The sequence below is a fragment of the Diabrotica undecimpunctata genome, chromosome 5 (genome assembly GCF_040954645.1).
Source record: "Diabrotica undecimpunctata isolate CICGRU chromosome 5, icDiaUnde3, whole genome shotgun sequence".
NCBI lineage: Eukaryota > Metazoa > Arthropoda > Insecta > Coleoptera > Chrysomelidae > Diabrotica > Diabrotica undecimpunctata.
Genome location: NC_092807.1, coordinates 125675799 through 125688650, shown reverse-complemented (window position 1 = coordinate 125688650; position 12852 = coordinate 125675799). Strand labels below are relative to the sequence as shown.

Sequence of the window (12852 nt, the reverse complement as noted above, 5' to 3'; positions counted from 1 at the left end):
TTCAGAATTGACAATTGCGCATAAATTGACACTACATCATCTCTGTTTAAAAGGCTCTATGAGGCAAAGAGTGAGACCTGCATTTCAATTATTGTCAAATTATATGGCAAACGCTATTAGTTATGCTGGAGAAAATGGACTTATGCCAAAAGATAATTACTGGAAAGAAGCTACTGTAATTGTTCAGCTATTTAATGATTGGTTTGATCTATTAAATTCTCTCCAACACGAAATGAATATGATACAGATTTAGATAAGCAGTTAAGTCTACTGGATGATGTCAGCAATGGTCAATTCAATGCGGGTTGGTAAACATAAAGGACTTATTCCATTTCAAAAGGGATATTGCTTACTAATAGGTCTTTGAAAGAGTTACTTTCTTACCTACAAGCAAAATATAACGTTGACTATATTTTATCTTCGAGGTTGAATCAAAACGTGTTAGAGAACTTTTTTTCTCATATTTGTGAAATGGGTTGTGCAAATGATCATCCTTCGCCAATAGATTTTAAATATAGATTAAGGTGGTATATTTTAGGAAAACATTCAGCGGCGATCTTTATAAAATATCGCAATACTATTAAAACTAGTGAATCCTGCGTAAGTAACAGCTCAATAGAAAGTCTTCAATTGTCAAGCGATATTTAGGCGTCAGAAGATATTTGCTTGACACAAAAATGCGATCTAATTTAGTAGAAAAATCTCAGGTTGAAAATAATCTCAGTCTGAAGAGGACAAAATATTTCAAAATACATTTATAGAAGCTCACTACTTGGAGGAGGATCATATAATTGACGATGGCGTTTTGAAAGTCACAGACAATTATGAGATGAAAGAAAAAATTTATCGGGACTCTTTGAAGTATGTTGCTGGTTTTGTTGTATACAAATTCAAACATAAATATAGTTTAGGAAACCCTGCAAAAACTTATGAGGCATGTAGGAACCAGATACAGACAGTGTCTAGAGGTTCTCTTTTGTACCCAAACGAAGAATTGTAAGAAGCTACACTAAAAATGAAATCATTGTGTTGTACAGTCCATGAAAGGTCTTTATCAAAAAAACCTAAAATCTTTCAACAGCTCGCACAGAAAACATTAGCTCAGCTTAAGAATACCACGATACTATTTAAGGTACTCGTATGTCTCAGGAGGACACGCAGATATATAAGATTAAGAGAAATGAACAGACATATTAGTTTCAGTAACTATTAAAGAAAACTCGTCAAAAATATGTCAAAGTTTCTAACTTGTCATATATGTCTTGTCATAATGTCAATAAATTTTAATAATGTTGTATAAAATATTCAATAAATCTTTATTACGAATTGTCGGCCGGATTCATTACTGAAACATTGTAAATTAAGCTAATGTTAGAAAATGCAAGTCAAAGTTTGAAGATATTTTGTAACACATTAATTTAAAACCATTTTCTCTAATTTTAAATGTTAATTAGAAGGATTAGAAATTCAGAAAGTGTTTATAATATTTAACCATTCTACATACTTTGTTCAAAATACACGATTTTTGAAATATTCCAGAAATAAATCGGACTATCAAAATATAATGTACAAAATAGAATTAATTTGTATGCTTATCAATTGAAAAGACAAAATTATATTCCTACATTAATATGAATATGCACACTTTATGTAGCGACGCGTCGTCAAATTTTTTTTTATTTTTCAATAATCAGAAAACCTATACCCAAGAAAAAATAAAAACAAAACAGAGCAAGCGTTAGTGTTCTAATAGAAACTTGGCTTCGCAAGTGACGTCACACAGTGCGAGAGAGATAGAGCAAGCGTGCGCATTAGCATACCGGTATTTATGTATCGTGTAGCTTACATATAAAGAAAAAATATATTTAAATTGATCTGCGTTACCTGTGAATTTACCTTGGAAATCCGTAATTAAGTATAAATATTGGCATGCGTTTAATGGTAATTAATAATAAATAAAATACGTTTTAGTTGAAGTTGAACGGCACAATATTCTTTGAAATTCATAGTTCTAAATTCGTTAAGTTTCTGTAATAAAATTTACGTTGAATTTTTAGTATTATTAGCGTATGACGCCCCAGGTTAAACAAAAAACTGGGCCGCACTTTTGCTTATATATTGTGTTATAATTGCAGTGTTTTTACCAGTCTAGAAATATTACTCGTATTGTGTAACATAAAATTTAAAGTTTCATGTCATTTCTTATTTTTTATTGATACATTTTCAGTTCTAAATATTGTCTACAGCACGCCTGTCCGAAATAGGTTCTAATTAATGTCCAAAATAAGTCCTTTGGGAGCGGATTGGACTTTAAAATTACCTACAACTGGTAAATCATCAGAATTTATGTCTGCCCCCGAGTATGTTTTAACATATGTAAGCTGTTCCTATACCTCTTATTAACTAGCATGACTTTAATTTGATATCTTACAATCCTTCACACAAACTCCTGTGGAGATTTCAGTGTACAGTTTTTTTGGGTGTAGCTTAAACCAAGTGGTGTTCATTATTACTAATTGATTGTCTTTCGCAAAAATCTGCATTGCATCCCCCGATCGTTCCGGTTTCCTAGTCCAAATGGTCCAACTGCAGATGATGTTTTGTTGGATAACAAACTTACATAACTGTTATTTGCAAGAATTTATAAAGTTGTTTGCTAATTACAAATAATGGTCATAAGGCTCGCTTACGAAAAATAAGAACGCTATCACGAAAATGCTATCAGATGCCATTATTTTTCAAATTGTTTAGTTCCATATATTGTGTATTTTGTATATGATCTGTTTAACCTACACAAGAAAGTTAAAGAACTGGCAGGACTAAGAACTAATAAGACTACTATAACAAATACGGACGAGAAAGTACAAAGATGGGCAGAATATATCGACGAATTGTTCGATGATAAAAGAGGAGATCTGGAACACATAGAACTTACGTCAGAAGAAATAGGTCCATAATATTACAAAAGAACAAATATTACGCATTAAAAACAATAAAGAGTGGGAAAAGCCCTGGACCTGACATGCGATGTTTTAGTGACACTCTTGAACCAAATTTATAGTTCAGGCGTATTACCCAAAGAGTGATTAACGTCGATTTTAATTTGTTGCCCCAAAAACAAAAACGCAAGAGAATGCAGCGACTACCGCACCATTAGCTTGATGTCTCACGTGCTAAACTTACTACTAAAAGTCGTCCATAACCAAATATATCACAAACAAGACATAGACATTAACAATACACAATTTGGTTTTCGCAAAGGCCTAGGAACACGTGAAGCTCTTTTTTTACTTAATATACTGATACAAAGATACCTGGACGTCAATGAAGATATATACGCATGTTTTGTTGACTACAATAAAGCATTCGATAAAGTATGACATAAATTAATGAATGTCCTGAAATCAAAGAAGATTGACTACAGCGACCTCAGGATCATATCAAATTTATACTATAAATAGCGAGCAAAAGTACGTGTTAACGAACAGCTGTCAGCAGAAATTGAAATTAGACGTGGAGTGAGACAGGGATGCATATTTTCGCCAATTCTTTTTAATGCCTACTCCGTAGAGATCCTGAAAACGCTCTTGAGGGTGAAACAGCTGAAATAAAGGTAAATGGAGTTTTTATTAACAACATCTTCAGAGACTGGTGACCAGAATAGCGGAGTATGGAAAAGAGTACTGTCTAACAATGAACGTCACGAAGACAAAATTTATGATAATATCGATAACTCAAAGAAATAACGAGAATCTTCTAATAAACGGAACCAACGTCGAACAAGTGAACAAATGTGCATATCTGGGAACAATGATTAACTCCACAAATGATTATATTCATGAGATCAAAATCAAAATAGAAAAGGCTAAAGCAAATTTCAACAAAATAAGAAGTGCTATGTACAAGGGATTTAAATTTGGAACTAAGAGTTTGGTTGGCGAGGTGCTATATTTTTTCGACTTTGTTTTATGGAATGAAATCTTGGACCTTGAATGCGACATCAATGAAAAAACTAAAATCATTAGAACTGGGGGTACAGAACACGTCACAAACAAAGAGGTTTTGAGAAGGATGAATAAGGAAATAGAATTTTTAAATACAATTAAAACAAACAAAAAAATAGAATATCTCGGACATATTACACGTGAAGAGAAATACACATTGCTCCAACTGATTATGCAGGGAAAGATCCAAGGAAAGAGAAGCATAGGGAGGCGTAGAATGTCATGGCTGCGCAACCTGAGAAAGTGATACGGATGTACATCAAATAAACTTTTCAGAGCAGCCGTCTCAAAATTACGAATAGCTATGATGATTGCCGACCTCCGCCGCGGAGACGGCAATTGAAGAAAAAGATATATTGTGTATTGGGCCTACACAAACGGTTAGATAATACGTTGACCAACTATGATAAGTTTATACTTATTTGCGTTATTATAAATGTTTACAATACTTTTTTATTTTTATCTACTTTTTTTTATATTTTTCGCTATTTGGTTTATCATCACTGTGCACTTAGTGATAATTTCAGGAGAAGACATATTTTATAGTATACTGTAGTCCAAAAACAAAGTATGCTACTATCGTTTAAATTTATAGGTATTATTAATTATTATTTATTCTTCTACCTTTAATAGTTCTTCTCACAGGTAGTATAATGTGAGATTTTCTCCTGACATAATTCCCCAACTAAAGGTACTTTGTATATGTATTTTACGGTTCGTTATGTGTCTCTGTTTGAGCGAAAATTTATGATATTGTCTGTTTCTGATTGCCCTGAAAAGAAATAGTGCGCCAAAGACTATCTTTTCGAGGAGAACACAATTTTATGGGGCGATATATTCGAAACTTGGAACGTATCGCAATAAATATTTTATTCCTGTGATGACATAAAAATACAGATACGGACTAACAATACCTGTTTTTAAAAAATAATTAAATAAAAATTTGGCGAATGTATAAATTAAAAGCAGATGGCGAATTTGACCCGTAATTTTTTTGTATGAAAGTAAAAATAGTATATTAAAGTATAAGTAGATATTAAGGTCCTTAAAACACGTGTAAACACGCACAAAAAATTGAAATAAGAGCTAATAATGTAAAATGGTTGAATTTGTGATGTACATTAGTATACCTTTCGTCGTTATGGAAATGAAAAAAACCAAAATTAATTTGCAATCTGTCACATAAGAATAATTGTTATTATTGGTTGTATATTGAATAAAAATGATTTCTAACTGTGATCACTTAAATAGGAAACCAGAATCGCGGTTAATACAGCAAAAATCGAAAGACACTTATAAAAAAGAATACAAGTTCATTAAATTGTAGCATTTTATTTTGAAGTCCCCTCGTATATATGTTAATTGAAATCCCCTAATATATGCATTATCATAACGAAGAAATTTTTTTAATGTTTCTTAGTTCGTATCCTTCAATTTAAAACCCATATAATCTTTCGTTCTTTTTTTAGGTCACCGCCGTCGATAATAATTCATTTTATTGTTTATTTATGTCACAGGCGCAAATTCTTCGATATTTCTTTGTTCAAACCGCCCGATATTGCGTTTTCAAATTAATTTACGTCTTAATTTCCGTTGTGTTTAGTTTATACCATAAGTGCTTTGTTTGTTCTAAGTTTTACGAGCAATTTTTTAAGATAATTTCGTCACTCTCGGTAAGGCCGGCCGCTGTTAAAGGCGTGTTTAGTTTTATTGGAGTCCGAATTTTCCTTCAAATTCGTAATGTTTTGTGTTTTTCGCCTTTTTTCATGGGAAAGTGTATAGTATAGTAGCAGTTGTATGTCAAGTTAAAATGATGTTGAAACGATTGGTCATTGAGAGCAGACGTCGGTGTGTGTGGTTTGAAGAAGCCGACAAATTTGTTGAAAAAAAGATTTGTATCTAAGAGATTTGCGGCGTTTCCAACAAATTTGAAAAATACCCACATGGTTCCAGTTTTTTAAAGAAGCAGATTTTCGAAGTTTGTGTCCACTGCCAACTTTTAGCCTCAATTTTGTTTGTCCTTGGTCGTCGTTCCAGACTATAGATGCAGTTTTTTGGGTGGCAGTAAATCTCCAGTGTAAGTGAAGTTCCTAACCCCAGAAATTTTAGTGAAACCCAGGTAATTTTTTTGTTTGAACTTTTAAAGGAAAAATTAACATTTTCTAATAATAATTGCTTTCATATAAGTTTAAGAAATTGTAATAACTAAAATTATAGATGTTAGGACGGGGCCTAGCTTGCTGTCATTTTAATTGTTCTCAGTTTTAAGATTTAGTATTAACATGACAGTTAGCACTATTTTTGACATTTGGTAAATACCTAATCATATTTGAGATTTTGTTTTTGTTTTTTAAAGAAGGTTAATCACTATGCATAGTTTCACTTAAAAAGATATTTTTTTGATTTGTAATAATTTATTTCTGCTACAAATTGTCGCCCATTAACAATTGTAAGTTTTGTAGTATCTCCAACTCCTGGAAATTGTAAACAGATGACACATGTATTTTTGTATTTTGCAGCTATTGTCATTATAATTTTGTATTGTCTTTTTTGAGAATTCTTGTGTTCTCTATATTTTGTAACTGTTTGTGGTGACACAAAAATAAATGTTAAATTTTGTTTTTCAACATTTTGTTAATTTTTTTTAACTAACCCTTTTTGAGTTTTCTTTGAAATAGATATGTTTTTTATGTTTAATAATTATATCTCCAGTTACAACTAGCTGGTTGTAATGGGTATAATTAGACACCTCAAGTGGCGCTCTATATAAATTTCTTGGGGTGTTTCCGGTTTATTTTTGTTCTATTTGTTCCAAGAGATTTATGACCCTTTATTTCATTTTTCTGTAGTTGCCCCAATCCAAATCCCCTTGTCTTTTACTTATCCACGACCCCAGCTCTCCTACCAAAGCCTGAGTGCCCGTTCGCATATGTTTCGATTATTTTCTTTACCCTTCTTCACCCCCATAGTTTCTCTTGCCTCAATTTTCTACCCCTTGTAGTAATACTCCTATGGTAGGCAAAATATTATCGCTACAAAATGGATAGAAGAGTAAATAGTAACAGATACAGATGAACGATTTGTGCTTGCTTACTTTCAGAAAATGTTGGAACAGTATAAGCCGTAAGCTATGTGGACTATCTATTCAAAATTGCAAAGGATGTTGAGAATAAACAAAGGGATCGATTTAAAATCATTTCATTTGTGAAAGTGCATGCATTTATGAGGGCAATTAGCAAGAATGACGTGGCTAAGAAGGAGTATGTTGATAAGGAACGCGATTTGCGGAAGCTTTTCACAGATGTTTTGGATACTACGTATTTATTTTTTAAGGTATGGACTCCTGTCAAGTCAGATCAATTTTTAAAACTGTTGATGTTGCTATGGTAACTTTAAAACACGCGCGTCTTTGAAAGTTAAAATTAAACACGCTGAGGCGTACTTTAAATAAGTAAAATGGGATACCAATAAAAAAAAAAAAAATCGAATTAAGAAACTGACAAAACGGAAATTAGCAATTATTAACAAAAATCGTCTTGCATTATAAGCTGGCCTAAACAATACAGAAGAAGCAAGAACTCTTCAACATGAAAACACGAATAAATGCCCCAAACTTGATAAGGCACGTAAAAAAAGACACTAATACAAGATAAACTTTTAGGAACTTAATTATTAGTTGTTCAGTTACAGATTGAGATTGAAGATTGAGATTGAAGATTAAGAATTGTTTTATAAATGTCACTCGCAATACGTACCCCAGTAAATGACCGTTTTGGAGTGTAATTTTTCTCGTCATGACAGATTTGCTTGAAAATTTGGATTTTAATTTCTCTTACCTTCTCCTTCACGTTTGGACTGATGTGCCTTAGAGGTGAAAGCCACCCCTTCTCGAGAATGAAAAAACATGCGATCTAGAAAATTAAAAACAACCAACGGCACAAGTCCAAAAGTAAAGTGGACGTTGTGTAGAACCCGAATCCAAATTTTCATGCATTCGGTGGTGGAAAATTACACAATATCGCTGTATTTCACGTTCATTTACTGGCCCATTGAATACAGATTAAAATTTCTTCACCAGTTTATCCAGCATCCAGCATGCAGCATTTAAAATTCGTTTCTCCAGGATCTTCGGGGTCGTCCTCTTTTCCTCCTTTCTATGGGACTCCATTCGATTATCATCTTTATACATCTGCTGTCACTAGTTCTTTTCTCATGCCCATACCACTTTAGTCTTTTTTTGTTCTATATATGTTAGTATGTCTGTTTCTATTGATGCTCTTTGATTTATTTCGTCATTACTTCTCCTATCCATTCTTATTACTCTGCAGCATCTTCGCAGGCATTCCATCTCTGTTGCTACTATCTTACTGCTATTTTTCTTGTTTATAGTCCAATTTTCAGCCCCATATACGTTTCGTACCGGTATTCCCATGCCTTCGCATTTTCTTTTCCATGTAGTCAAGGCTTTCTCTAAGTATATTTTGAATAGGGTTGGAGATGTGAAACAACCCTGCAGGAGCCCTTTTGTTTTGGTGAAGTCTCCTATGATTCTTGTTCCCATTTTAATGGACACTTTATTTTATTTATACAGAGCGTTTGTAGCTTCTATGAGTTACGTCTGTATTTGTAATTTCTACATTGCCTTCCATAGTTCTGACCTTGATACAGAGTCATACGTTTCTTTCAGGTCCACAAATGTCAAATGTATATCTCTATTCTTTGCTTTTTTCTTTTCCAACAGTGTGAATTTACCTTTTATCGCTTACTCCAGTTCCAGTTTTTTGTTATCGCTTGCTTTATCTTTTCTGGCAGTATCTTCTCATATAATCTTTCTATTGATGATATTACGCTTATTCCACTGTAGTTTTCCTATCGTTTCCTATCTCCTTTCTTAAATATATATGTCATATATGCCTCCGTCAATTCCTTTAAGAGCTGTTATCCATTTATGCCTTTCTGAAATATCCATTTTATCATCTGAGGTAATTTTTTTAGCTGTATTTTATAAGCTCAGGTGAGATGCCTCCAGGTCCCGGTGCTTTCGTGTTTTTGATTGCTTTTATGGCCGTTCTCATTTCCCTATCTGTTATTTCTATTTATTTTTGTGGGGATCTGCTTCATCTTCGCCTCTTTTCTTTTTCAATGAATTGTGGGGTTTGTTCTTTGTAATAGTCTTTTTTACTATTTTCCTTTACTTAACTTATTATTTCTAGATGTAGTAGTGAAAATGAGGGATGCATTGACGTTATAAAATCAAAAAATGTAGCCGATAACCCAGTTTCTCCGTGACTGGAGCACAAACATTAAGTTAGAAAGGGCAAGGCTTTCATGTCTTTCATGACAAAAATTACAGAAATTTGTTTCTGAAACATCAAGTTCTTTCAACTTTACTGTATTATATATGTAAGTAACATTTTTATGTATATTTTATATTTATTATTTAAAATTTATTTTAATATAAAACCAAAATAAAACTAGAATGTTGTAAAAAAGGAAATAAAAGTTTTTATACATTTTAATTGAAAAATTAACTCTCTAGACAAAAAAGTCGGCACCACTGCAAAGTCAATCCTAAAAGTAAAAAAGAAATTTCCGCTTGCATTTTAGGATTTAACCAACCACCATTTTCGTTTGAACTATATCCAAGCTCTAAGCAAAGTTTCGTCATAAATTTTTTCACATCATCAACTTTTTAACGATTAGCTCTTGAAATCTTTTCTGTTCGGTGTCGGCTAAAGGGGGGATATTAGAATTGCGGGACAGAGAGAGGTCGTAAACATAGGGAATTTAAGGAAATCGACCCTAAACTTTCTTTTGAAAATTTTATGGAGTTTGAAGTGCTTGGTTGTGAGTTATTGATGTCGACTTGTACCTTAATGTCGGTGTGATAATTTATTTTGTATCTACCATGAGTTTCCAAAGTTTTCTTTAATGGCTTTGCGAAATCACATCGGGTAAGGGGATAAGTATTTACTTTTTTGAGTACGTTTAATTATTTTTGTTAATTTGATGTTACTACGCGGTTTAACGTTAACCCTATCTTGAATTATTTAATACAGGTCTTACTAATATTTGCTACAGTATATTAATTTTAAATTTCATATTTTCTTATTATTTTATACTCCAGCCGTCAGGGACGAAAATAATCAGACGTGTCAATTTTGGGACTTCAAAAAAGATGCAAAAAAATTTACCACTTTTACACATTGACTTCTCCCTAAAACCGCCCTCCTTAAGGATGGAAAAACGGAAGAAATCGATTTACCAAAAATCTGCACGCCGTAGAAAAAAATGTTTTGCATAAAAAATGTAGCAGAAATAATTTGGAACAAAAATGTGTGGAAGAAATGAATTTTATGTAGAATAAATCGTTCTCTCAGAAATAAGACTTGAATCAACCACTGATTTTCATTGTCAAGTACGCGCCCGAAATAAATTTAAAATAAAATTTATATTAACTCGACTGTGACAATTCAACATCTTCTGGTCATTGTATCCTATCGACAAAAATTAAAATGCGTTTTGTAACGATTTAATTTGCCTACCACATTGGGTGTCATTTTGTCTGTGGCGCACTCAGGGGGGGTGGTTTTGGAGTCAAACTTCCCCCCTCTTTGTCTCTCTTTGTCAACCATTTTACATCCACTCCTGAATGTAGGTCTCTCCCAATTGCTTCCATCTTTCTCTATCTTGCCCCAATCTAATCCACTGTTTGCCTGCCACTGTTCTTATGTCATCTACCCATCTTTTTTGAGGTCTTCCCGTGCTTCTTGTTGTCGTCCTTGGTCTCAATTCTAGAATTCTCCGTGTCCACCTGTTGTCATTATATCGGGCTACGTGACCTGCCCAGCGCCATTTCATTTTTGCAATTTCTTCCACAATATCTCTAATCTTCGTTCTACGTCTTATCTCGGTGTTTCTAATCTTGTCTCTTAGTGATATTCCAAGCATGATTCGTTCCATTGCTCTTTGCGTTGTTTCTAATTTTTTAGCAGATTTTTTGGTAAGGGCTACTGTCTCCAAGCCGTAAGTACAAACTGGTAGTATGCATGTGTTATACACCTTTTTCTTTAAGTTTACAGGAATGGAAGTGTTTTTCAAGATATATGCTAATTTGCCGAAAGCGCCCCATGCCAGTTGTGTTCTTCTTTTAATTTCAGCATCTTGATTTGGTTTTCCTAGTTTGATAACATGACCTAGATATACATAATGTTCAACATTTTCTATGGTATGATTTTGTATTGTTATATTTGTCTGGTCTCGGCTCAGTATTTTTGTTTTGCTGTAGTTCATTTTTAAGCCTACCGCTCCTGAAACTGCATTTAATTGTTGTAACATATCATTTAGTTCTTGGATATTATCGGCTATTAACACTATGTCATCTGCGAATCGCAAGTGGTTTAAGTATGATCCGTCGACGTTGATACCATTATTATTCCATTCTAGTTTCTTAAAAATGTCTTCTAGAGCAATGGTAAATAATTTGGGAGAGATGGTGTCTCCTTTTCTTACTCCCCGTTGTAGTCTTATGGGATTAGTTTTTGTGCTTTCGTCCAGCTTTATCTGCATGGTGGCATTTTCATATATGTTTTTAATTATGTTAGTGTATCTTGTATCTATACGTGCATTTTCTAGAGATTCAAGCACTGCCCATAATTCGATGGAATCGAATGCTTTATGGAAATCGACGAACGCCATATGAATTGGAACATTATACTCGGTGCATTTTTCTATTAGTGTTCTTACGGTGTGCAAGTGGTCTATGGTACTAAAATGTTTTCTGAATCCAGCCTGCTCGATAGGTTGATAGAAATCGAGCTTATGTGTTAGGCGGTTGGTTATGATTTTAGTTAGTAATTTATACAGATGTGAGAGCAAGGATATTGGTCGGTAATTTTCGATGTTTGCTTTGTCTCCTTTCTTGAATAGTAAAATGACTTCGGAGTTGTACCATTCTTGAGGAATCTTTCCTTCATCAATTCCTTCCAACACCAAAAAGAGCTAAGCACAAGACTAAAATCAGTAGAGACTTCCCCCCAGGGCATATAAAGTAAAAAATATATAAAGAATAGTAGGAAAATGTAACTTGTCTTTCACACACAATACAAAAACATCAAAACGCTATTTTCATAATTAAATTACCACTTTAAATATGTAGAATACAATAACTATTGTATAAATACACAATAATTAATAATATTTAATTATATTTAGATATAGATACCTAATATTAGGCTCATGACAAAAATAGACAGAACAAGTCTGTTTCGAGTAGCATGCGCCTACAGGACTGTATCTGCGGCGGTCTTGTGGGTTATCACGGGTTGTGTTCCTCTGCATGTGTTAGCAGTAGCAAAGAGACATCTCTATGACAGAAGAGAGCATTTGACAACAGCTATATTTATTTATTTATCGTATGGCAATTACAACACATTTAGAACAAAATTACAAACACCAGTAATATAGGTATATGACAAACTTTAAATAGCTACAAACAAACATCAAGTATATTAATATAAAAACACAGAAGTTAAAACACTTCACACTTGTATTGTGCTATAAAAACATATAGTTAAAACTTTATAAAAAGTGTCGTCAAAATTTAAATACTGGCATAACGTTTTCGATCTGAGCAGATCATCCTCAGTGCCTTATGTAATTGTATATATACACATCGGTTTAGAACGTCTTTCGACGTTGTCCGATACTTAAACACCATCTCTTCCTATCTTCGCAGTCGTTTGTTGTTAAATTTCTTTCGCTCATGGACTTGTTTACGCCGTGTTGCCATTCTAATCTGGGTCTTCCTCTTTTCCGTCGACCTATCGGTTGCCATTCTATTACTTTT

At 33.2% G+C, this 12852-nt stretch overlaps 1 protein-coding gene across 1 annotated transcript in view; it reads left to right on the top strand.

The window, feature by feature from the left end:
• The window catches only part of LOC140441766 (neuroligin-4, X-linked-like), a 960081-nt gene that overhangs the window by 645319 nt on the left and 301910 nt on the right, over nucleotides 1–12852 (top strand). The gene's annotated exons all lie outside the window — the stretch shown is intronic.